General features: G+C 40.2%; 1 long non-coding RNA gene across 5 annotated transcripts in view; it reads right to left on the reverse strand.

The window, feature by feature from the left end:
- Nucleotides 1-8758: 8758 nt before the first annotated feature.
- Nucleotides 8759-25680, reverse strand: part of LOC127238339 (uncharacterized) — a 226269-nt gene continuing 209347 nt past the window's right edge. For all 5 annotated transcript variants that reach the window (XR_007835928.1, XR_007835927.1, XR_007835926.1 and 2 more), the window contains exon 3: nt 8759-8871. This is a non-coding gene — a long non-coding RNA (uncharacterized LOC127238339). The remainder of the gene's footprint in view (nt 8872-25680) is intronic.

Below are 25680 nucleotides of genomic sequence, written 5' to 3' on the forward strand. Positions count from 1 at the left end.
TGGTGTAGACAGTTTGCCTGGGGCAGCTCCACAGGTCTCATCCCCTCCCTAGATCCAGCCAGGTTATTCTTCTCTTGAAGACAGTAATCACAAGCAGATACACAAGTCTCTGAAATGAGCACGTTGTTACTTCAACTTCTGTCTCACGGCAGCAGCCCCTAGTATCAGAGTTAGAGGTATGTGTCAAACAGCATTGATACAAAGAATGCTACTGAATGGGCCAGGAAGGCAGTCAACCTCCCAAGGATAAGCAGAGGTGAGGGCAGAGACTACTGGACAGCTTTATCCAAGCTGTGCTCCAAGGACAAATCCGGGCTGCATAGGAATTCTGGGAGAGGAGACAGACCTAGGCAAGCAGGCTCCAACAAGAACCAGAGACCAGAGAGGCCAGGAGCCACCAAGCTGGCTGTCTGGAAGTGGCCTGGGGCAAGCGGCAAGAAGCAGGGTTCCAGCCCCTTTTCCTTGTGCCAAGAAAGAACTATGACAGAGTGCTTGGGGCTGTAAAAGACCACACCAGTGCAGCTCCGTTCCAAACCAAGGACAGTTTTTAGGCATATCTGTTTTTAAAATAGTATATCTTGAGCTTCAACCACTCATATTACAAATTCACTGGAAATTTTTAGAGGGAGGGAGCTGTATGCCTTTGCCACCTGCATTAATTGCTTGAATCTTACTAAAAGGATGTAATCTTATAGCTAATACTCATGAAGTCATGGTCTTGACTGTTATGGGTTTTTTTTCTCTAATATTACAGTAAAATGAACAAAACATCCATGACTAAAACAAAAACAATCCTATTGTTGAAGGAAGAAAATCAGTTGGAGTAGGACGTTTGTAGTATGAGGCCCTGTATGTAGAGAGCACAGTCAAGCAAAAGTATCCTGTCTGGTATCAATTCTACACACAGGGAATTGGGAGTGAAAACGGGATTGGTGCTTAAGTCTTTAGCTGGGAAGCTAAGAGCTCATATCTTGAACCACAAGCATGAAGCAAAGAGAAAAAACTGGAAATAAGCAAAGGCTATTCTGGCTCACACCAACCCTGAGACTATTTATAACTTACCCTCAGTGTGGCTAGAGAATATGGAGACTTCAGGGTCTTCCTATCCTCATTGTGGCTGGAGAATAAATCCATGATATTCTACTAAAGACCCTACTTCTATCCTTTATACCACTCTAGTGCTGGGTTTAAAGGCATATGATTCCTGGTGCTGAGATTGTCTTTGTGTCAATTGTTCCTCTTTAGGACTGGATCAAGCTTGTATAGATCTTGGTAGCCTTGGATTCACAGAAATCCATCTATCTCTTAATCTTGAGTCCTGGGATTGAAGATCTGTGCCTGACTTCTATGGCTTGTGACTTAGCTTTCTGAATCCTCTGGCAAACTTTAATTAATCTAAATAAAGTATCAGCCCATCTTATTTTATTCTCTTATTGTGAGACTGTGTCAGAGATTATATAATAAATTTTAGATATTACTGTCACTGCCCACTGTCATACTTCTCCCTCTCTTACTGAAACCACCATTCCTTTCCACTTTCATGTCTTCTGTAATATATTAATGCTGAGTCTAATTGTAGTTTCTTGCCTAAGTGTCCAGTATGAAATTTCCTGAGAAAAGAGCATTTATGTCAGGAACTGCACCACTAAAGAAAATGCCAACCATTTCTGAACAATCACTAAGTGACTACTGTCCATCAGGTTCGGTCCCATATCATCCATGAGGGACATTGACAAGAAAAGTTCTGTGCAGGTCTTGTGCAGGTCACATTTGCTCTGTCATTTCTAAAAATGTTTGCTGTTGCTGTTATCCTTGTCACAGTCTCAGCTCTTACACACCTCCTAACCTTCTTCTAAAATGGTTTCTGAATCTCAATGGCTTGTGATACCAAATCATTCAAGGTCCAACTCTCTCCCACCCTAAATGTTGGCATTTTTGTGAGTAATTGGCTTGTATATCAATCACCACTCACTGGTTTCCTCTTGTACAATCCATATATTGTGATCCAAATGAATTTCTCTTCCTCTCCAGCTGCTTAGAACATGGGATTTGTGACAACAGTGAGAAAAATAAGTATCACACTTACTTTCCTTTAAAATGTGCAGAACCAAAGTCAAGTTGTCAAAGGTGGGCCTGGAAGGGAGAAATAAATCCTGTTGAATCATGGAATACATGACTGCTTGTTCTTAGCAGCATTTGAAGACACTGTCATCCATACTTTCAGTGTTCAGGAGAGTGATTTGATGAAAAATTGATGTATTTATCCTAAAGGTCTCTTTAGAACAAACACACAGTGATTGAATTGAATAGAAGCGCTGTTTTGTCTATACACCTTATGTAGCACTTAACACTTCCTGGTCTCAGATGTCTAGGTACAACTACTAGAAAGTGGTTTTTGACTTGAGAAGAAAATGTCAATTTTTTAAAAAATATATAGATCTTATAAAGAATTACTTAATAACATGAGATAAATTGATAATCTATGAATCAGATTCCTTCCTTACTTCCTTACTTCTTTCCTTCTTTCCATTTTTTCCTTGAAAATTTCTAACTTTCTGTATGAGACAGAACTTCAGAATTGTGAACTTGTTGAGGACACTAAGCTGTGAACTCAGTCTCAACACTGTAGAAGTTTACACAAAATTAAGAAGTGGGTAAATTTGACTTTAATGCCTCTGATTTTCTCTACTTCACTAACACATGTCTCACTAACATCCATATACTTCATTCTATGTTCAGATAATATATATTATTATTATAGCATAGCATGTATCCTTGAACCCAACAATCATCATAGAGTTTGGCTCCTGTAGCTGACTGCTGGTGGCTACATCATATCAAATACAAAGCTGAGTTCTCCAACCCCATTCTATATACATTTATATTTTGTAAATTTTGTGGTTGTGGAAAGTATGACTTAGGAAGTTTGGTTTTTAATGTTTTTACTGTAGTGTTATGAAAAATTTTCTGCTGGCATAGTCATAGATATCTGTAATCCCACATAAATCAAGAGGGGGAAATAAACACATCAGAATTTTGAGGCAAATCTGGGTTTCATGATGAGACTATAAATCACATAAAACAAATAAAATTCTTTCTACAGACAAGAACACCACAGGTATTTCTTATAATTTGCCATTTTTTCTGACAAATTTTCTAATAAATATAGATTCTTACAAATATTAGGTAAGTACTTCTCTTACTGAGTCACATAATCCTCTATGTCTTTTATCCTACACGATGCTAAATATACAGTATGATATAGGCTGAGAAGATCACAGTGAATGTCCTATTTACAAAATATGATACATATAAGATTCCAAACAAATATATTAGGAACATAATTTGGCAAAGCTAAAGTACCATCAGGGAAAACATCAACTCATAATGCAAGTCCCAAAAATTACATTTCTAAAATGATACCTATATATTCAGGGATGTAGTGTATTAGCATATTTTGACTGATAAAGAATCCAGAAGCTTCAAATTACCATAGAAGACACTCTTGATAATCATTACTTTTTATGAAAATAAATTATATATAGGAGCTTCACATGAAACATAAATTCAAGGATGAACTATGCAATCTGTCTTAATGACCACTTGAGATATAGGTACATAGCCTAAGTAAGAATCATTCCAGAATAATCTACTTTATGTGCACTGATCTGTGGGCCCACAATGCCAGCTTCTAGAGAAAGTCACATTCAATTGGCACTCATCCTACAAATCTTATTCTGTAAAGAATTAAATAAGACAAACATCATACTTGTAGCATAAAAGTGATTGGTTCATGAGTTGAATGCTCATTATCCTACAAATTGGGTTAGTATTATTACATATGCAGTACAAATTTGGAAAAGTAGATTATCAGAACATTACTTGAACTAATGTAAAGTTGAGAGTGCACCAGGTTGCAGAGAAAAAAGAGTATGAACAGATCTGATGGAGACACAGTCTGAAGTTCATCATGTGTCACACATCCATTGCTCAGTCCACAGGACATCTGCTTTCTGCTCAGTCTCTCACAAGGAATGCTATAATGTTTTTGTCTACACATAAGTTCAGAACTGTGAAACAATGAGTACAGAAGACAAAAATGTATGAAGATATGGGTCTTGCAAATATTAAGGACTGACTATAGTAAATTATATGATGTATTATCTTCTGTTATAACACCTACTCACCCAGATGTTATTCCATACTTACATAGGAAGACTCAGCTGCACAGAGCATAACTAAACCTGCTGAACTTGTAGTAACTAATTGTGAGAGTGAGCTCTGTTGCTTAGCAATCGTGAAAGTATCTTTCTTCACTTATGTCTATAAGTTAATTTGTAATTAATTTGTGCCTACTAATTAATATTGTTTGAAGATCTACAAATACCACATAGTTAATTACAAGCTGTGTCAACTGCCATTATCAACAACTAACACTTTTGCTTTCTCAATTACCTGGTCTCCTCGGTACTGGATATGCAATCAGTCTTTCCAACCTACACATGCATAAAAATTCAAACAAGCAACAGTTTAGAGTTGGACAACAAGTACCTTGACAATTATCTTCTCAATAGAAGAAATCATACATTCACTAAGTACTGTTATTCCCTTAGTAATTTATTAATTTACTAATACTAATTGAATGATCTTCAATGATACAAATTGTATTGGAAGAAGAAATAAAACCTTAAACAGATTAAGTTATGGAATCTTAATTCTTATATCATTTTCCAATAATAGAATAATTTCAGTTCAAATGAAAGGAAAATAAAATGTAAACAGATTTATACGCATAATGCAAGCCAGCCAATAGAACAATTTGTCAATACGATGAAAGGGAAGACAACTGGTCTAATATGTGACAACTGTAGATTTAGGAAGCTCTTCCTAATATATAAATATAAAATGAAAACAGAATTTACTAAATTTTTCATAGACCATATGTCTAATTTAAAAGAAAAGAATTAAGATGTCATTTGAGGGTATAATTACTAAGTATAAATAACCTAACTATAGATTTACTGTGAGATTTCATGTAGAGAAATGATGTATTGCTGAATATTTGCACAGAAAATCAAAACTGGTCCATAACATTGTATATCTGGGTAATGGGAATAAATTTTTCTTCGCTATCAGGGACACTTGTAGTAAGGATGAACGTAAGAATAAAATGTTTACCAGGAAGGTTGTCATCTTGAAAAGGTTTCCCTGTGGTACTCAAGGTAAGGAGGGGCCACCAGTCATGTTCAAATCCTTTCTAACATTGTGTTTCTACAATGCAATAAAAGGAATCTTTATTAAATTTGAAATCCCATTATGTTCTTAGATGTACTTTGTTGACATAAAATATGTCAACATTGTCTTATTCATTTTTACAGTATATATAATCTGTAAATGATTCCTAATATCAAATTATTTTTAAAAACTTGCATTTTGTACTCTTTGTTCTCAATTCATACACATCCCTCTTTTATGTTAAATATTACATACAGTCTGTTTTAGTCAGGAAATGTTGTTAGTCAAAGGGTTTCTAGCTTCGGTTCTCATTACAAATACAATACTGAAATAAAAAACAGAAAATTACATTCACAATCTAGAATTGTAATTCTAGTAGAATGCAACATTAGATCAATTTTTCTCTACTTATTCAAAAGAGCTATGATCTTTCACCTCAAAATGCAGCCATGAATATATCAAATGTCATAAATTAAAACACATTGCAGATTATGTTTCCTTTGCGATGCTTGTGATTGAGCTGATGGCTTTGTCCATATTGCTGTATCACATTTCTCACTTTGTGCATTATTAAAGAAAGATATTACTGACAAGTCAAAAATATAGCCACCTCACCTTGAAATGAAATAAATTTCTATGATCTCACATCTAGACTCAGGGTTTGTACTCAAGAGGTCTTGACTTTATGTGTCACATTCTTCTGTGTTTTATTGAAGCTTTTCCTAATTGCTAAAACAGAAATGTAGAACTAAGTTCATCTGGGCTCTGTGAATGAACACAGTGTGCATATAAATACATACCATACCATTGACATCCTTAACACTGATGTAACATACAAAACACAAGTTAACATACATACACAGAAACACACCACCATACATTCAGTCACATATATACAAAATACACACACACACACACACACACACACACACACACACACACAGGCTCCCAATGAGGTGGGTCTGTGGGATTTACTCATCGCAAATCCATGATTGTCACCCTGCTCTTTTGGATGGTGACATGACTGCAGTCCTGCAAGTAGAAAAAGTGAAATATTGTTAGGGAATGGAAATGAGTTTTGAAACAACTTGTACATTTTATTTATACCAAAAAAAGGGCCTTGTGCTACATAGGCTAGCACACATAGCCTAGCTAAGTCAGGAGGAACCTGACATTATTCTCTTGCTTCGAGCTCCCCAGTGCTGGATTATAGGCAAACATAAGCATAGCTGTTTTCATCAGTGCTGGGAAAGGATTTCAGATACTAATGCTTAAAATTGGAACACTATCACAACTGAGCCACATCCCGAGCAGTAAGTTTTGATTGAAGAAGTTCATTGCAGCCAGACAGTGCTCAGCCAAGAGGTGAAATCTTGATGTCCTTAGAAGTAATGTCAAAAGTTCTGGTCCCCAACACTCCCACCTAGTTCTCCTCATGCCCCATGTTTAGTGTCAATCATCTCCGTGTATCTCAGGATCTTTTCCATCTATTTTCCAGAGTCACATAGCAAATAGTTTTTTTTGTTGTTGTTGTTGACTTTGTTATTGTGTTTGTTGTTAGAGATGTGTAAGTTCAGTGCACCATTGGAGTCATAATGTACATCAGATGGCAAAGGTGACCCAATAGACCTTGAGGGGAGTCATTACATTAATCATATAATGGTGACATTACTGACATTTCAGGGATGGTCACTCTGGGTCTACAACATGATAGGTAATCATCAGTCTGAAAGTCTTATTAGGTAACATCAACTGGCCTCAAATTGATGATCTACTGCAACTGCCCAAGAGCTTATGTTATGGGTGTTTTTCACCATGGAAGGGGTTATTACAATTGGCAACTTGGGAACTCATGTTCTAGATAATTCATTTTTAAAATGAGCAATATCTTTTAATATCTCAAAAACAACATTAGTGTACTCCAAAATGGAGCTACGTAATTTTGAAGAGTTCTGGTAGAAAGTTTCTGGCTTCAAAAAACTGATCACCCTGGTTCGAACCATGAGTTACAAGGTGGGGCCTTGAGAATAGTCCTGGGTTTAACAACACCTACTATTCTTGAAGGGAAGTAGGAAGTGCTCACTGCCTTGCTCCATATCTAGGGCATCTGCAAATGTCTTCTACCACACAGGCACTAAACTCCCATGTGCAAATCCACAGAAACAACAAATTAAAATAAAAACAGGGTCTGTTTTTAAAGGCTACACAATGAAAGTACAGGTATAAATATAATGAAATATAAAACTATATATCTTTTTAAAAGAAGAGCTGAAATGTCTACAAGTGTTATTTTCCCTTTAGGATCAGAGTGTGATCCAAAGTCTATAAAAATGCATATACATATTAATTATGGTACATATAAACACACACAGAATGTTCTACCTCTTAGACTTAGCATTCTGATTCCAGGATTTCAAGCTTCCTTGAATCTCTGTGGTTGCATCCCTGGCTCTTATAAATTTTATGGGACAGGGTTTGGTATTATCACAATGTTATTATGTTTGTTCTCCTGTACACAGATATGTACACAGAAAAGAGCTGAGTCCTGATTATGGGGATGGAATCCCCTCCTGGGGCAGCTTGATATTTCTTTTAATCCAAAAGTTGTCAGTGTGAAAATTCCTGTTCTGAAAAGAGAAAGGCAGACTCACAGTCAAACAGAAATCCCCACAACACTCATTCGTCTCTCTCTCCTCTCCCTCTTTCTCTCTTCTTCTCTCCCCTTCCCCTTTCTTTCCTCCCTCTCTCTCCTCTCCTATCTATGTCCTCTCTTCTTTCTCTTTCACACCTACACTTGTTCCCCTGCTCTCCTGCTGTCTCTGCTCTGATCTGCACAATTCTTCCTCCCGCACAGATGATGTGTATGTCTTCCTTCTATTCCTAGTCAACACTATCATTGAAGTTCTGTTAGATCTTGTCTTCATTGTCATAGTCCTAATTGTCCTCCCTCCCTTCTCTTCCTCTCTTTGCTCTCCTTCTCATTCCTCTCCTTATGTGTATCTCGCTCTAAGGTTTTCTCTCTCTTGATCCCTTTCTTGTAGTTTGACTTAATAATAAAATTCTCATCAGTAGAACTGAGCACAAAGAAGAATCAATCCAGTTCAGGCCAATCACTGTGGAATAAATTGGGTAGCGCTCAAACCGATGATCACTAATTCCTGTGGGATATTATCCAGGGTCCAAATTTTTTTTCAAAGAAACAGGATGATTCATTGCTTTCCCAACACTAGCTCTTGAGGAATTCAAACTAAGGTGACATTGAGAATGACACTTTAGGCAGTTTCTGATGTGGAATATCTTCAACCTCTGACACTTGAGATCACTTCTTTGTGCTTTGTCTTAGAAAATGTACAGTGGTGTTAGCACATCTGTTGAGAGCAGCTGGTGTTAGAATGTTCACCTTAAAAGCGGGCTTCTATAGCATTCAGTTAAGACTTTCTGGATATTACTTAGTTTTTACAATGTTCTGAGCCATAGAGGATTTTGCTCTTGTACCATCTAGGCTTAAATTATATATACTCACTGTTTATATTTGGGTGCGCACACCACTGCAATTGATTGTGGCAGCATCTTCTGGTAGCAAAAATGTGTGTGTACATCCACACTCGACAAAAAGGCAGTCTGGGTTGGATGGGTCTATGGAGACAATAGAATTCAAGAAATCACAGTAAGCCCAATGACATACCCAACACAGCAGGTCCCAAGAATTTTCAACCACTGCCTCCCACAATGACTCGCCAAATCATGCTGGGACACATCTCTTGTTTGCTAGGTGGAGAAGGGAGAGGAAATGAACTCACTTATCAACCTAATCTATAAGGTCAGTAGAAGGTGAGCTTAAACAATTACTTGAGGCTGTTCCCTCACTGAGGACTAGACTTTTATTCATCCATGCTTACTTATACCTGATGTCTAAACAGTAACCATTCCAAGTTTGTCCTTTAGCTTCTAACCTACATCTGCTTCCATCCTGCCAACAAAAGAATCCATTCCATCTTAACCAAGAGTTCCCAAACTATTTAAAACTTCAGTTCAACAGACTCTGTGATTCTTCAGTTCCCTGCCATTAAGAGCTGTGGGATATCTTCCTATGTGAAGAGAAGCCACATCTGGTCGTATTTTGTGTTACTCTACCTAGTACTGTTGCATTAACTTATGCCTCTTCCCTCCCTTCCTTCATTGCCAACCAGGTTTAAGCACACCTCAGGCAACTGCATGCCACAAAGGGGATGAACATTGCAGATGTTAAGGCAAGCAAGCCAGATGTAAAAACCAAATATATAACCTCTACATTTCAAGACACAAGCAGTACTGAAATGCTGATATCATGGAGGAAGGCACAATTAGTAGATGAATTCTAATGAAATGAGGAAGAGTTGGTTAGAACAAGAAGGAGATCAATCTCAGAAGAGAGAAGTTGCAAAGCTTGACAAGGCTCTTGGAAGGTTCCTGTTTCCTTCTCTAAGAGTATTATTCACATGGATGTTTCATCAAGCAGTCATTAATTACACTGTAAATGTATGCATACTTACAAGTTAGCTATATTTTAAAATAGAAAACTTTTGGAAAAAGAAAGGAAATAAAAACTGGTAAAACCAACAAAACACGCCATTTCCCCATTCATGTACATTTGAAGATTCTGTTAAACTAGTTCTGCACAGAGTGGCCTCATGACTCTCCCTTCCTAAGGGATCTACAGCCTAGATGAAGACTCAACATGACAGTCCTGTGAGACTGCCACATAGCCATAAACTCACCCCATTTTTTCAAGCCTCTTTCTTTCTGGTTATTACATTTTGGTGCCAAAGTCATCATCCAGAAGTCTTACCTCCAGAATGACAGGATTCCAGTATTCTGCCTTTATACTCAGATGTGTATGGATTAGTTAAACATTGCAATCTCTGGCACCATGGCCTGCTTAAATTTCAGAAGCCAAACTCATCAATGAACCCCAGCTCCAGCATGAGAACTGAATCCCCTTGCAGATGGAGATTGTCCCTAGGTCACATCCTGAATTCTCTCTCTTACTGTCCCTGGTCTGTGGCTTCTGGGAAACCCATGCCCAGTTCTCCTGCAGCCTTTTGTTATGGAATAACCTACTGTGCTCAAGCAGTCCCCATTAGGTCTTGTTAGCTATCAGAAAGTCACTTCTTCTGCTGTCACACTCACCATTTACCTGGTATTCTGAATCTCTTCAACAAAAGCCCCCAGGCGATTATCTCCTGCCTTCACCTGGCTTCACAGAACCTACTTCCATCTGCCATGGTGTATTATTGTAAGGCAAATAAGCAAATTTGGATGCAACTTTGCATGAAGAAGCTCTTTTGGTGTACACAAACCAAGTACTTCTTCATAAAGGCAAAAAGAAATCAACAGAGGGAACTCTCTTGACTGAGTGAAATACTTCCATACAGCATTTAGGGTGATGGTATCTACACCATGCTTTCTTACCTCCTAGGGAGTCTACAATGCACAACACATTAACAAAGAAGTGGAACAATGAAGAACTACACTGAGGAAGAGGTAAATTAGTAAAGCTGAAATTTCACCAAGGAATGTGCCTTTTGACTAAACACTAGAACACTAGTGACTGTGGGTGCTCAGAGATGGATGAAATTCATCTTGATTGTGCAGACACAGATCTGGGTTCGCCACCTGTGAAATCAATTTGCTTACATGAATCCAACCTAACGTCAGAAGGCCCAGTTCCTCTTGCATAAAATATATTTCTTCCTCTTTCTCGGCATAACAATAATTAGGGCCTGCTGTCTGCACAGGAATAATTATGTGGGTCACATGGTATTCTTCTTTGACCTACCACAAGAAAACAACTTGTTACAGTTACTGTCAATCCAACTTTCCATAAATAAATGAAGCCCTCACCCCAGTGAATGACCCTCATCATTTACCCTCACCCCAGTGTTTCCCCACCTTGCCTGCTCCAGTGCTTTCCTGGGAAACAGAAAAATGTAGGAGTGATGAGATGAACATGAGATGTCTCCCATAGCATATCCTATGTTAGGGTTATGTTTGCAGCAGGCATTAGGTCTGCTCACAGGTCTTGAGGTGTTTAGTTTCTATTCTAAGCCTTAGCACAGAGTAGGTAATAACCAGGACACAGAAAGTCATCAAATTCAAGTTAGCTAATGTCATTTCACACATGGTTCCTTCTGTTGAGGGATATGTATGGATACAGCCCCTAGATATATTCTCTGGGAATTATGGACAGCCAAAGGGGAAGAAGAAACAGCCTCAGATAAGGAAGGAGTGTTCATATATTTACCATGGTACCACATAATACACTGCATGTCTCTATGCCTTTCCTGGTGTTCTTCCGTGCACAACGCAGAAACTTATCACAAAGGTCCTTTGGAAGGACTACAGGGCAGAGGCCTTTGGAGTTCTGACCTGTAATGGAAAAGAGAGAGAAGTCTGAGGTTACAGGACCTGGTGTCCATGAGCAGAGCTCAGCCTGGTGGCCTGGAGGAAAAATCACAAAGATATTGGGTATCTCTTCAGGAGCCCCCTGCCTATAATAGAACCACAATCCAGGTGAGAACTTTCTTCTCAAAGCTCTTTCTAGAGCTCAGTGGTAGCTGAGAGCATGAACTTCACTGTCGGCTAGAGTGGATGGAAGAACCTATTTCTGGGTGTGACTGAGAGTTGCCTGTAATAAGTTTCTTTGTGGGTTCACAGACTCCGTGGTCAAAGTCCCCTCCCAACTCAGGTGGGTAACATGAACCCCTTTTGGGAGCTCAACAGGACAAAAACACAGAAAAAAAATGGTATACTTCCAACATGACTCTCCTCAGATAGCCATGTCTTCTTTGTCCATGGTTCAGCTTTTCAGGTCTGGTGACCTCTGCACTCTCAGTTCTGGAAGTACATTTCCCTGAGTCTTCATTTCTCTTGAGACTGAGTCTCATAAAAGTGGCATTCATCGACTCTGCCTTTCTAACATAGACTGACCCTAACTACTAGCATTTTATAGCTTGAATTGAAGAAAGCTTGTAGAGGGCATGGTATGTCTTGTTGACCATTTTCTGCAAGAGGTTTGAGAACACAGAAACACAGTCAAATTTTGAGAGTTTCAAATTACATGGAAACATACACAGTCTTTCTCAAGGTCAGAGCATCACTGACAGTCCCATGTTGTAGGGATGGGGGAGACCCTTGAGAACCTAGAAATACATGGCCATTCATTTGCACATACAAGTGAGTAATGTTGCATTCTAGACTCTTAAGGATGTGTGAAGATGGTGCACTAAACTCAGCAAAGTGTCTGGGACAGGATTCTCAAATTAGCTGAGGCCACATACTCTATCCTGGTTGTTTCTACAGTCCAAAAAGAACAGAATAGCTTACTTCTGCTCAGATGTTATGTTATGCAGATGTGTAGACTGCTGAGTGCACAGGCTTTAGGCTCTCTAAGACTGACTCTCTAAGATCATCTGTAAATATGTGGATTGTTGAATACAGCTGGGACAGTATGACTCTCACCAATGTGTAATTAAGAAGGGAATTGCAATGTTGCTTGAAGTTGTCATTCAAGGAGAGATTTGACTCATGCCAGTACAGACAAGAATCAACCAATACTTTAGAAATATGTAAAATTCCAGCCCAATAGTTGCATATTTGGATTTTAAGCATTTCCTAGGTGAGGGGCCAGGATTTCAAGTTGAGGCCTATTTAGGCTGTAAAGCCAGATGATACAAATAAAAAATAAAAGTAATAATGTATTTAGGTGGCATATTTGAGAACTTTTTTCTTCAATATTCATGATTTCTCCTTTGAAATCCTTCATATATGAACCATGTGTTTGCACATGTCTATGATATGTGTGCATTTTTCAGAATGTGCATGTTCATGTGTGGGCAAGGATGCGCAGGTGCTATAGCACTTCTGCAGATGTGAGCAGACTTCCTGGAGTGCAGGCCTTCCCCGGTACTGTTTGTCTAACAGAATCTCTCTGTGCTCTGTGTCTTCCCTGCTATCTGTGCTGTGAAAAAACAGATCTTCTCTGTCTCCCTGTCTCATGTAACCTGAAGAGAACTTAGAATAGGGAGGTGGCCACCCACAGACAATTGTCAGGTGATTTCTGGAGATTCCACCCCAAGTTTGAGGCTGTCACAGCTAGCACTTCAGTCAGTGTCATTATCTCCCTGACCTACTAGGAGAATCCTACAGAGGTCTACCTAATGCTGAAAATTCAATCACATACAACCAAAAGAGTCTTTTCGGAATTACCAATGCACAGCAAATCCTCACGATGAGCAATAATTCAGGAGTATTTTAATGTGCTTCCTCTATTCTCTCAGGAACTCTGGAAAGATGAGGATTTGAATATCATGAGTTTTGAAGAAACTGAACTGGCTTAAACTAAGTTAAAGGCTTCTTTTATGGGAAGTGAGATGGCAGGAAGGAAAGAGAAAATACTAGTCACTCGAGGTTCTACTACCACAGCAAAGGGGATCCAGGAAAGACAAAGACTGGGGACATTGCAAGGGGAATGAAGCTTTCTCTGTGCTGCTTAGTGCTCCCAACTTCAGACACCTCTTCAAAAGCACAGCATTACTAGACTGGTGAGGTGCACTCGCAAATGTGTGTGGCTGACCCAGATGCAATAGGCTCCATTTAAACATATGTCTTTAAAATCATGAGGTCTAGAGAACTACAAGCCTGCTGCCAAATAACAATTTGAGCTTCCGTGGAAAGGCTACCATAAAGCCCTTCCCGGAGAGTGAGATCAACAACTAACTTATCCATGGAGCCCTCAACCAGTGCCTGTTGGAAACAGGAGCAAACACCCATACATAAACACTGAGTCAAAGTAGAACTCAGATGCAGATGGAGAGGACAACACCAGGAGGTAGAAACACATAGAGACAGCTTACATGAACAAGGAGGAGCTAACAGGCCATCAGACTGATAGCTGGAAAGCCAGCATGGAACTGACTCAGGCCCCCCTGAATATGGGTTTCAGCCAGAAGGACTGAGCAGTCTAAGGGACCTCAGACAGTGAAACCAGGATGTATCCCTGGTGCACAAAAGGACTTTGCGAACACATCCCCCATGGAGGGATAACTGCCTTAATCTAGAGACAGGAGAGAAGCCCTAGTCCCTACTTCACATGACCTTTCAGACCTACATGACCCCAACTAGATGGCATTCCCCTACATATGGAATTGGGGTGGGGGATGGGAGGGGAGGGTGGTTAGAGTTCATATGAGAGGGCAGAGAGGGTAAAAGAGAGTGAATGAGGGAGGGAGGGAGAGAGGGAGTGAGGGAGGGAGGTAGGAAGGGAGTTAGAAAGAATTGGGATCAACATGTAAAACAATAAATTAAATTAAAAATAAAATAAAATAAAAACATGAACCTGTGGTGACATACCTGGGCTTTCCACCATCTTCACCTCTCCACCCTGTGTATCTGATGATGGGCTCCATGTGATATCTTTGATGGATTCTTGTGGACTGCATGGCACTGATGTTGTAATAACAGTGCATTCTTCAGAAGACACTTTAGCACTTTTAAGTGCCAATGCCAGGCTGGGAACCACCTCTCTGCTCCTGTCTTCCTCAAGTCCATCCACCAGCCTGTTTAGAAGAGCACTCTATTTGGCAAAGTCTGAGGAGTGTTTTATGGTATCTCTTACTACATGCCAGAAGGCCTTATTTTCTGCCTCTTCTTCTTCTCTTTTTTTCTATATAAAGAAAAATGGGATTAGTCTAATATTTCAAAAGTCAGAAGAAAAAAACCTGCCAACAAAAAGATGAACAAAGGAAGTTGTGTTCAGGTATGACAAATCACCACAGCATCTATGATCCCCTCCATCACCCTAGTACTATGAAAAACAACCAACACACATTTACTCAGATACTGTAAGGCTTTCTTAAGGTACAGCTTGGTCTTAATGTTATCAAAACCATAATACACTTGGGGTGTATGTATCTGTGACTATGAATATGCATGAGTATATGGGTGTGTAAATAGGTGCATGGGTGCAGGCATGTGTGTGTTCTTTTCTATAGGTAGGAGTGCATATGTTTGCAAGAATGTGTAGACCCTGTTCCTTGGATCACAACCTCCGCTGAAAGTAAAACACAGTCCCAGGTCACAGGCTGATTAAGTGATACAAAAACATCCTGTCTTCATGCTCACACACTGACGTTATCTGCCAGGTATTCTGAATACTCCTCGCTATATTGCTGCAGGAGTTGTCTCTTCAGGGCCTCAACTATGTCAAAGACCCTATGTATTGTCTGCAAAACAAAACAGAAAGGGAGAATTAGACCTGACATAATGTCAGCAAAGGGGGGAAGAAAACAAATGGGAAGGGACTTATGAAACTTTTTTAAAATTTAATATTTTTTCTTATTTTATATATCTATTCAAGTTCCATCTCACTCCTATCATCCCATTCCCCACACAGACCCCTACCCATCCGATCTCCCTTCCACTCCCCAGAGAGGGTGAGGCCTTCCATGAGGAATCATCAAAGACTGTTAAATCAATTGTGATAGGGCTTAGGCTCCCCACCACCCCGTGTCCCCAATGCTAAAGAAGTATTATTCCATGGAGAATGGGCTCTAAAAGTCCCTTCCTGTACTGGGGATACAATCTAGTTCCATGAGATGTCAGAATCTTCTTTATGACTTGACCCCAATCTGTTGCCATCTTTTCTTCTGTATTGTGATGCTAAGAGATGTCCTGTTTACCCAGGGACAGGATTTGTGACTTTTCTCTAAGTAGCTCCCTGTGACCCTGGAGATTTAGGTCTACCACATACACAAAGAAGACCCACCTTGTTGATTTTGGATCATATTCTCTTGGAAAGGGAGTTCCAGTATTCTGGGCCATTTCTCAGTTTCTCCACGAAGAGTCTAAAGCAATAAGCAGAATGAATATGTGAGCAGAAAAGGTCCAAATTTCTAAATGGTACCCAGAAAAATTTTGGTCTCTCTAGGCATGGTTTCAGAAGATGTGGAGTGAGAAGAGTTCCACCCTGAAATGTTACATCCCTATCCATCCCAGTGCCTGGAGAAGGAAAGATCCTAATTCTTCTATCGACTAGTTCATTCCTCAAATATCTGCTATCAAGAAGTAGAGCTAAGCTGATATTGTGTGTGCTTGTCATCCCAGCACTCAGGAGACAGCAGGGAGAGTTAATGAACTCACAGAATATCAAGGAAACAGACCATCCTCCTCCTGAACTTCAAAAGAAAAAAAAGAGTGGGGTCTCATCCTTCCACTACCAAAGGAGAAGGGTGTGTGCTCATAGAGAAGCACAGAGTATTGTTTCTGAGCAGGGCACAACCTCCCCCAGGGAGCATTAGGTAATGACAGGAAACACTTGTGTGATCACAGCTGCAGGGAGCTGTGCAGTGGATCCTAGTGAGACAAGGCTCCCACAGAGACTGCTAACCTGCTTAAACACTCCTGTCAGTCCAGGAACCAAGAAAGTTTCTTGAGTGCAGGGTGGGATTGAAAACTGATTGTGACAAACTGATATTGGTGGGGGGTGAACACATAAGTACTCTAGTAACAAAGTTATTTCTCTTAGGAAGGTTGAGGAAATGAGAAGGATATTTCCTGTAATCTCAAGAGATTACATTCACATTTACCAAAAGTGGAAAACAAAAAGAAGTCTTGTTCTACAAGTTGCACAATCTGAGAATTATAAAATGTGGTATCTGTGTTCATGTCTAAGTCTGACCTTTCTTTTCCTCTGTGGAACATGATGGAGATAAGCCTACTCAGCACAAACAGTCTTCTGAAGATCAATAGATTAAGGACCACAGAGCTCTTCCCTAGAGCCTGGGCTCCTTACAGTCACCTGCATTTATGTCCTTAGGTTCTCTTTCACCAAACACAGGGCTAGGCAGGACTGGTGAGACCTTTGCCATCTTTCCCTTCCTCAAACACAGAGCAATCATGTCACCTAGGATACGTGTAAATATCTGGTGACAGCTCTGCCATCCTGCATTGATTCTGCCTACCCAAGGATGGTGAACAACACAGAAAGTATGCTAAGCCACTTTGACCCCAGGGAGTACATAGTTCTCTGGTCCCTATTTAGCTTCAGGAAATGCTAACATCTTTCTCAACCAAACAATATGCTACAGGATTAAGTGAAGAGCAATCTGGGCTCTGCCATACATAGGAATAAGTCTGTGACTGGATTCCTGGCCAGAGATAGAACAGTTGACACACTCACCAATGCAGACACAACCACTTAGAGAGCTGATTTAGGCCAATTGGCTCTTATTTCTGCCATGCTAATGAGAATGGGAATGAACAGGCAGCTAGCAATGGAAGCATGTGGCTTCAGCCCTGCTACAAAAACTGAAATCCCAGGAGGTAAGACATGAGATACTCAGAATTGAAACAAGAGAGAAGACAACTCTTTCCCTTGTAGTGCTAAGAACAAGTTATCCTTAGGTACTCCCACATGAGCCACCCTCCTTCCTTTGTGACAGGGTCTAGTCTTGTAAAGATATGCCACTTACTTCTATGACTTTAGTTCATAACTGGCTGGAAAGGAAAAATTTCCAGAAGCCTCATCTCCAGTTCTTAAACTGGGAAAATGTGACTTGAGTAGGAGAAGTTATATTATGTGTGACTTGTTAGGAGAGTGTTTGTTTTTATTTTCTCCTGATCTTGAGACTTCTTTATCTCAGCTACCAGACCATGGTCCTGGACCTTTGAAATATACACCCAAGATAAGTGTGTATCTGTCCCAACAGAGTTCCAACCAACTGAAGACAGCAAACTGTTCCAAATGTGCCATCCACAGGTGCATATCACTGGATTTCTGTCTATCCTGAAGCTCTGCAACACTGACTGCTCCAAGGCAAACATGCACTTCCTTAGCCTCAGGTAGTCCTGCAGGACCCACACAGGGAGCCAAACAGCCTACCCTCTATTGTTTTCGCATCCTTTGACCATTATTCCAGCCTTCCTGGGCCCTGACATCAATGCCCCAATTTCAGCAGGAAGTAGTTATAAAAGAGATTACATCACCCCTTATCATCACAAAAGCCTAGAATATTAGGTCACAAAGCCAGCACTTCTCACCCCACTCCACCCTAAACCTCACCCTCCCAGGGGCTGGACTTCTGCTTCCCTTCCTGCAGCTTGGTCCTTATATAACTCAACCATTTTGGCTGTGCCAGTCTCTTGGTCTATTGGCCTGGGAAGCCTTGGTTGAAAGTTCCTCACTTGCTCTCTCTCCCTCTCTCCTATTGTGGTCTGGTTTAGTCTGCCAGTGTGTGCAACCTGGAGCCTTCCCTCTGCCTGATTTCTCCATTATATCTACAATAAAATGCTTCTCCATACGCTAATAGCTATGTCCTCCTTTTATTTAATTTTTCATTCAGTTGTATGTATGTGTTGTGATATGCAGTGGGAGGGGAACCTTAGCAGATCCCATGGCATGTGAGATACACATAGGACAAAAGGCAGAACTTATGTAGGAAGTTTATTGGGAGAAGGGAAGAGAGTGAGGAAGGGGAAGGAAGAGATGTGAGAGTTAAAGGGTGGGGTAGCAAAGACTTGTCTGCTTCAGAGGAACAGCAGGTAAGAGAGAGGGAATAGGCAGAGCCAGTCTCTTTTAGGGAGCTCCTGTGCATGCATAGAGCCAGTATACTGCTTCCCATGGGTGGAAGGGAGATGCACTGTGCCTGGTCTCCAAGGGGCAGGGCCAAGCTGTGCCTGGATGCTAACATTCCCCCCTGCTTTATGTATTGAAATGGGAGCAGTCAGGCATGGCAGGTTAGGGGAATAAGGGCATAGAGTATTCAAGACTGCTTCCTGCCGACCTGAGGGGGGCATTGACCATCCTTGGGGGACCTGAGACATGTTAATATGTGGCATGAGGGAGACCTTAGAAGATCCCATAGCAGGTGAGATGTAAAAGTCATGTAGGCAGAATGTAAGTGGGAAGTTTACTGTGGGTAGGGAAGGCAGAGAGGGGAGACAAGAAAGAAGCAGAAAGCAGAGAGAGAGAAAGAGAAACACACAGAGACCTGTCTGCCTCTTCAGAGGGACAGCAGGAAAGAGAGGAAGTAAGTGGAGCTTCTCTCTTAAAGGAACCTTTTGTAGCTGTATCCAGAGCCATGATACTGCTTGTCATGTGCACAGGGTGATGCATTCTGTCAGGTCCCCCAGGGAACATGGTGTGTCTGGGTGCTAACAGTATCTATTCTGGTGCTTGATGAGGCCAGAACAAAGTGTCAGATTCCCTGTAATTAGAGTTAATGATGTTGTAACCCACTATGATGTGGATGCTGTGAATATATCCCTGGTCCTCTGCAAAAGCTGCCAGTGCCAGTGCTATTAACCTCTGAGCCATCTCTCCTGCCCATTATGTGACATTTTTTAAGGACTATTCAGGGAATAAAACAATGTGGAAATTGTACCCACTGGTCTTTGTATTTTTAGTTTGACTTAAAAAACACAGGACCAAACATTAAAACTAAGAATTTTTGTTCATCTTGTTATCCAGGTATGGTAACACACATCTTTAACCACAGAATTCAGGAGTGTGAAGCAGGATGACCATGATCTCAAGGCCAGCCTGGGCTAAATGGTGAGCCAAGTAACAAGTAGAAATAATAACTAGTAAATAACAAGAACTTCTTTGCTAGGCTAAGTGACACTGGGACATAACCCAATCTACTTGGAAGACTGTGGCAGGAGGATCATGGGGTCAGTCAGCCTGGATTACTTAATTAGTCTCTTGCCTCTTAATAAGTTAAAGCAAGAGGCTACAGAGTGGCTCAGCATTAACAGCACTTGTAGCTCTTGCAGATCAGTTCCCAGCACCGACAGGCAGATCACTACCATCCCTGACTCCAAATCCAGGTGTCCCAATACACTTTTCTGGCTTCTGCATACACCAGGTACGCATATGGTGCACATATACAAGCAAAACTCTCTCACACACATAAAACAAATAAATCTTTTTAACAAATACTAATTAAAGCAAGACCCAGACAAGACTCTTACTGTACTAAATTAAAGACTTCACAGAACCAGACTGGTATTATATCTATATTTTACATATATATATATATTATATATATAATATATATATATATATATATATATATCAATAATTCTTATCCAGGTGTACTTTTTAAATTTTCACAATCATAAGGAAAAAAACAGACAAGACAATAGAAAAAATGGAAAAACGGTCCAAATAGATAATAATCAGTGGTGTTAATCATTGAGGAAACCTTGTGGCTAACATGAAAAATAGAAACATTGCCAGGCCCTACAAGGAATTTGAATGATATAGAAGCCTTTCACAAATATTCTTGGAAAAACACAAGGGAAAGTTTTGTGGGCTTCAGCATCCTGCATGACCTTTCTTTGTGGATAAGATAGGATGCTGCAGAAGGCGAGGGCTTTATGAACTACTCCGGGACAAAGTAGGTTGGGAGAGTGGGACCCATTACAATGTTTTCATGAATGTACTTCATGCCATCTGATTATATTCACATATTACCCTTACTTGCCCCTCATATCCACCCCACCGGTGCCCTTTCTCTTCAGAAATAGAATCTCCTCTACATCCATTTGTTATTGCTATTATCTTTTATACATAGACTGTGTACACGAGAGACTCTTATTTTATGGCAAAGTAAAAATATATAAATATATATATATAAATAAAAAATTACTTGGGAGTTTGTTTTTAATTAAGCAATAAGACTTGATGGGGCCTGGCTGCCACTTTATCAAGCTACTCCTAGGGTGTAGGGATGAATTCGGTCCACATGAGTGACTCAAATCAGTTAAGAATGTGATTAGATTATTACTCTCTGGAATTAATGCAAGACAAGCTTTAATATCAAGAGATTACAGTGTTATTAACCTCAACACAGTCCGCAGTTTCTCGGGTTTCTACAGAAATTGGAGGTCCTCACTAAAAAGCTGTGTAAGTGTAAGGGGTTATCCCTTGTGCCTGCAGGGACTTATTTGGGTAATAAGTAAATAAATTGAAAAAAGAAAATAGAAAAAAAAATGGAAAAATAGAAAAAAGAGAAAGTTTGAATTAGAATTTCAATTAAAGGAAATTCTAGAGGAACAGGAAACTGCAGTAAAGACAGAAACTTTCGAAGGCTATTTAAAATCCATTCAACAGGCTAGTAAAAGTGAGGAGGATGAGCATAAGATGCTATCCTAGAAGCCAATAAGTGCCTGTGCAGATCAGAGTAAGACCTTATCTTCAGGGAAAGACAGGGACTTTCCTAAGTATCCTGGAGTGAGGCCCAATGAGAGGCATCCTTCCAAAAGCTGCCACCATAGCTCTTTCAGAGCTGCAGCAGGGCTTGGGGGAGCTAAGGTGCACCAGGCTTAAGCAGTAGGTCAGCAGGAACTCAGAGTTGCTACAATGGTGATTTCTTGCTTTTCAAATAGCTGTAGTCACAGATGAGCTGCAGCAGGCCAGCCCAGGCCTAAAGAGCAAAGGCAGGAGGAGACCTAGATGTCTGCTGCTTTAGGAGCTGCTGCCATGTCCAACACCCAGTCAAGAGTATGGAATAACTAATTCAGCCTGTCAGAAAGTGTTTTAAGGACTCAAAAAAACATTTAAAAAAAAAAAGAGGAAAAGAAAAAAAGTGGGGAAAAGAGTAAAAAAGTGACATATATTGGGATTTGTTCAGATTTTGGATGTTCATAATTCAAGGTTTAGTTACAACAGCTGCATTACAAGATGTTCTACTTCAACAAACTAATCTTGGTGTAAAGAAAAGGAGAGCTGAAAAATGTAAGGTGTGGCCACACATGTGAGTGTCTGAAGTGTGGTTGTGAAGTTGTGAATGTGTGAATCCCAACAATAGGTACTACTTGAATTGCAAGAGAGAGAGATAAGGGTTGGAGATCTGCATCTCCAATGACTTTCAGTCTTGCAGAATGAAACAATAGGAAATGGTCAAAGCCAGAGTGGGCTGAGCGCCAGAGAAATCTGTATGGATGGCTCAAAGAGTTTAGAAGAGGAGAGAATACAAAAATCTTCCTAAATTTTGGTGGTTAAAAAAGAAATTGAAAGAATGGAGGTTAATATAAGATTTGAGATAAGCTATTGAAAGGAGGCCTCAGGAAACTGCAGGCTATATTTGGCCCTCCACCTAGAAAGGTGTCAGTGAAAATGCAAATGAGACCATGTCAGCTATTGAGAAAAAGCCTCAGGGAATTGTAGCCTGTTTGGCCCCCAACCTAGAAAGGTGTCAGTGAAAATGCAAATGAGACCATGTCAGCTAATGAAAGCTTTACAAGTCATAGTAGAAAGTTTTCAAAAGTATTTGGGACTTATGTTACATCCTAAAGAAATTAGGCCTCAAAAAATTACAAATTAGAAAAGATAGCTTATGATCATTGAATGATTTTCAGAAGTTGTTAGAAAATTTTGAAATGGTTACGTCCTTTTTTTAAAAGCACCTATTGGTGATTTGAAACCTTTAAGCCATATCCTGAAAGGAGATAGTGATCCCAATTCACCTAGACAGCTAACTGAAGAGAGTAGACAAGTTCTCTTACAATCAGAGAATTCAATCCAGCATCAACAGATATGCTATATTGACTATGCAAAACCATGGGATACTTATGTGTTTCCCACACAGCATAGTCTGACTTCTGTCTTATGGCAAGAGGGATCATTGTTATGGTTGCATTTACCTGTTTCCCCAGCCAAAGTGTTAAATCCTTATTGTGAAGCAGTAGCTTATGTGGTACAAAAATGCCATATGGAGTCTAGGAGATATTTTGGCAAGGAACCAAATGTAATCCATGTTTTCTATACCAAAAAGCAAGTTGATTGGTTATTTCAAAACAGTGATTCATGCACAATTGCTTTTACTCAGTTTTTGGTAAAAATTGATAATAAGTTTCCAGCTCATAGACTGCTGCAATATGCATTAATGCATCCTTTTGTATTCCCTACAATTGTAAGGGGTAACCCTGTTCAAAGTGCTATGTTAGTATGTACTGATGGTTCTTCTGATGGAAAAGCAGCTTATGTTATTTATTGATGGGAAAAAAATATGTAGTACGGACAGATTCAGCTTCAGCTCAGATAGTTGAATTACGAACTGTTGCAATAGTTTTTCAGCTTTGAATGAATGATTCATTTAACTCATATAGTGATACTCATTATGTTTTCAGAGCTTTTCAAGTTATAGAGATGGTTCCATACATTGGAACTAATAATAATCAGGTTAAATTACTGTTTAAGCAAATTCAAAGTGTTATTCATCAAAGAAAGGCACCGTGCTTTGTGGACCATATAAGGGTTCATTCAAACCATACTGACAAAAATGGTCGCTTTATCTCAGGTAGAATTGGCTCAGCAGCCACACAGTTTTCATCATCAAAATAGTAATAGTCTAAGAAAACAGTTTGGTTTAACTAGAGAGTTGCAGAAGACCATTCAGGTTACTTCCAGCTCTATATCCTGACTGGCCTCCCCACTAATTTATGGGGGAGAGAACTCTTAGAAGAGATGGGATTTGTCCATACTACCCAAACCCTCACCCAAGGCACTCCGCCAAGAAACAGTGCTCTCCAGATGATGTTTAAAATGGGCTGGGACAAAGGATGAGGGCTAGGTAAGCTGAGGCAAGGAGAAGTTTCCTTTGTGGCCACTCTCTCATTAGACAGTCAAGGTTATAGAAAAGGATTTAGGGAATTCAGCAGAGTTATAATACCAAAGAAGGAAGGGTTCTACTTTCCCTTTCTATAAGATTTATTTTTGTGGGTGGGAGGGGGCTGTAGTGAGCTATTCACCTTGTCAGCATCTGTGGCACTGACCATGCCCATTGGGGGTGGAGACAGGGGTGGAAGTGACCTGGGGAACTAGATCTGAGGAGGAACCTGGGAGAGTTCTCTTGCTTGGAGAGGACAGCATCCAGTGGATCCTGTGGTGTTCATCTGTCTAGCTTGTAAGTTATTTCTCCCTGAATAAGCATCTGTTCGGCCTATTTGTTTATCCTGATTCTTATTAAACCACAATAGATGACACACTTGTTAAGAGCACTGGCTGCTCTTCCACAGAACTGGCTTCAGCTCCCAGCACTGACAAAGAGGATAACTGCCCTCCCCTGGGAGGCAATGACTTGTCTTTCCCAGGACTCTTTCTCAGTGCAGGCACTCAGAAAAACATACCTGTTTCTTCCTTTTTTTTTTTTTTTTTTTATCTCCTTTTCTTTCTGGTGCTGGCCACTGTCTTGGCATGGGAGGTAGTCTGAAGGTCATATGGAGCAGCACTCTTAGGAGATGTGACTTTGTTGGAATGGGTATGACTTGTTAGAGGAAGTGTGTCACTATGGGCTGCGCTCTGATGCTTCCTAAGCTCAAGATACTGCCCAGTGCATCTCAGTCAATTTCCTGTTTCCTGAAAGCCAAGATGTACCCAGTACCACGTCTCCTTTCATGCCACCACACTTCCCACAATGCTCCTTGTCATTGTGATATTGGAATGAACCTCTGAAAGTGTATGTTACCACCTTGTTAAGAATTGCTGTGGTCATGGTTTCTCTTCACAGCAATAGAAACTCTAACTAAGACAGTATGCTTTCCTGAATATATTGGGTTTTCTCACTCTGTTTCTTAAAATCCCTCTCCCTTCCACCAATTCCCATGTAGCTGTTTATTTCCCATATCACTGCTAACAAACAGTATGGCTCTCTTTCTTCCTCCTCTATTTCCCTTCACCAGGCAGTTGCCAAGATGTACAGCTTGCCTGCCCTGTTGTTTTCATTTCAAACTACATTAAAAATGTCCTCAAGCTCCCTTCTGAGTCTATTTCTAAATTCTTTACTAACAAGACTAAAGACTCCAACGTGGAAGTCACAGTGTCTTTGTTAGGATTTCTATTGCTGTGATAAAAGACCATGAGAAAACTCAATCTGGGAAAGAAAGGGTTAATTTCTCTGCTTATACTACTAAGGAAAGTCAGGGCATAGAGTCTAGCAGGAACATGGAGAGAGGAGCTGAAGAAGAAGCTGTGGAGGGGTGCTGCTTACTGGTTCACTCATGATTGCTTTCTCAGCCTCGTTTTTTACAGAACCCAGGACCACCATCCTAGGGATAACCACAATCATTGTGGGCTGGGCCTGCCCCCATCAATCATTAACCAAGAAAATGCCCAACAAACTTTCCTACAGACCAGATGAAGGTATTTTCTCAATTCAAGTTCCTTTTCCCAAATAACTACATTGTGTTGACAATCTAACCAACCAGGATACTCAACTTCCCCAGTAACAAAACTCAGTAACTTCACCCATTTTTCTACTTTTTGGTAATTAAAATGTATATGTGAGTGTTCTCCTCAGGTTTTCTTTTTGTTCTGCCAGTATACACACACACACACCCACCCACCCACCCACACACACACACACACACACACACACACACACACACACACAGACACACACACAC

This window comes from Phodopus roborovskii, unplaced genomic scaffold (assembly GCF_943737965.1).
Source record: "Phodopus roborovskii unplaced genomic scaffold, PHOROB, whole genome shotgun sequence".
NCBI classification, from domain to species: domain Eukaryota; kingdom Metazoa; phylum Chordata; class Mammalia; order Rodentia; family Cricetidae; genus Phodopus; species Phodopus roborovskii.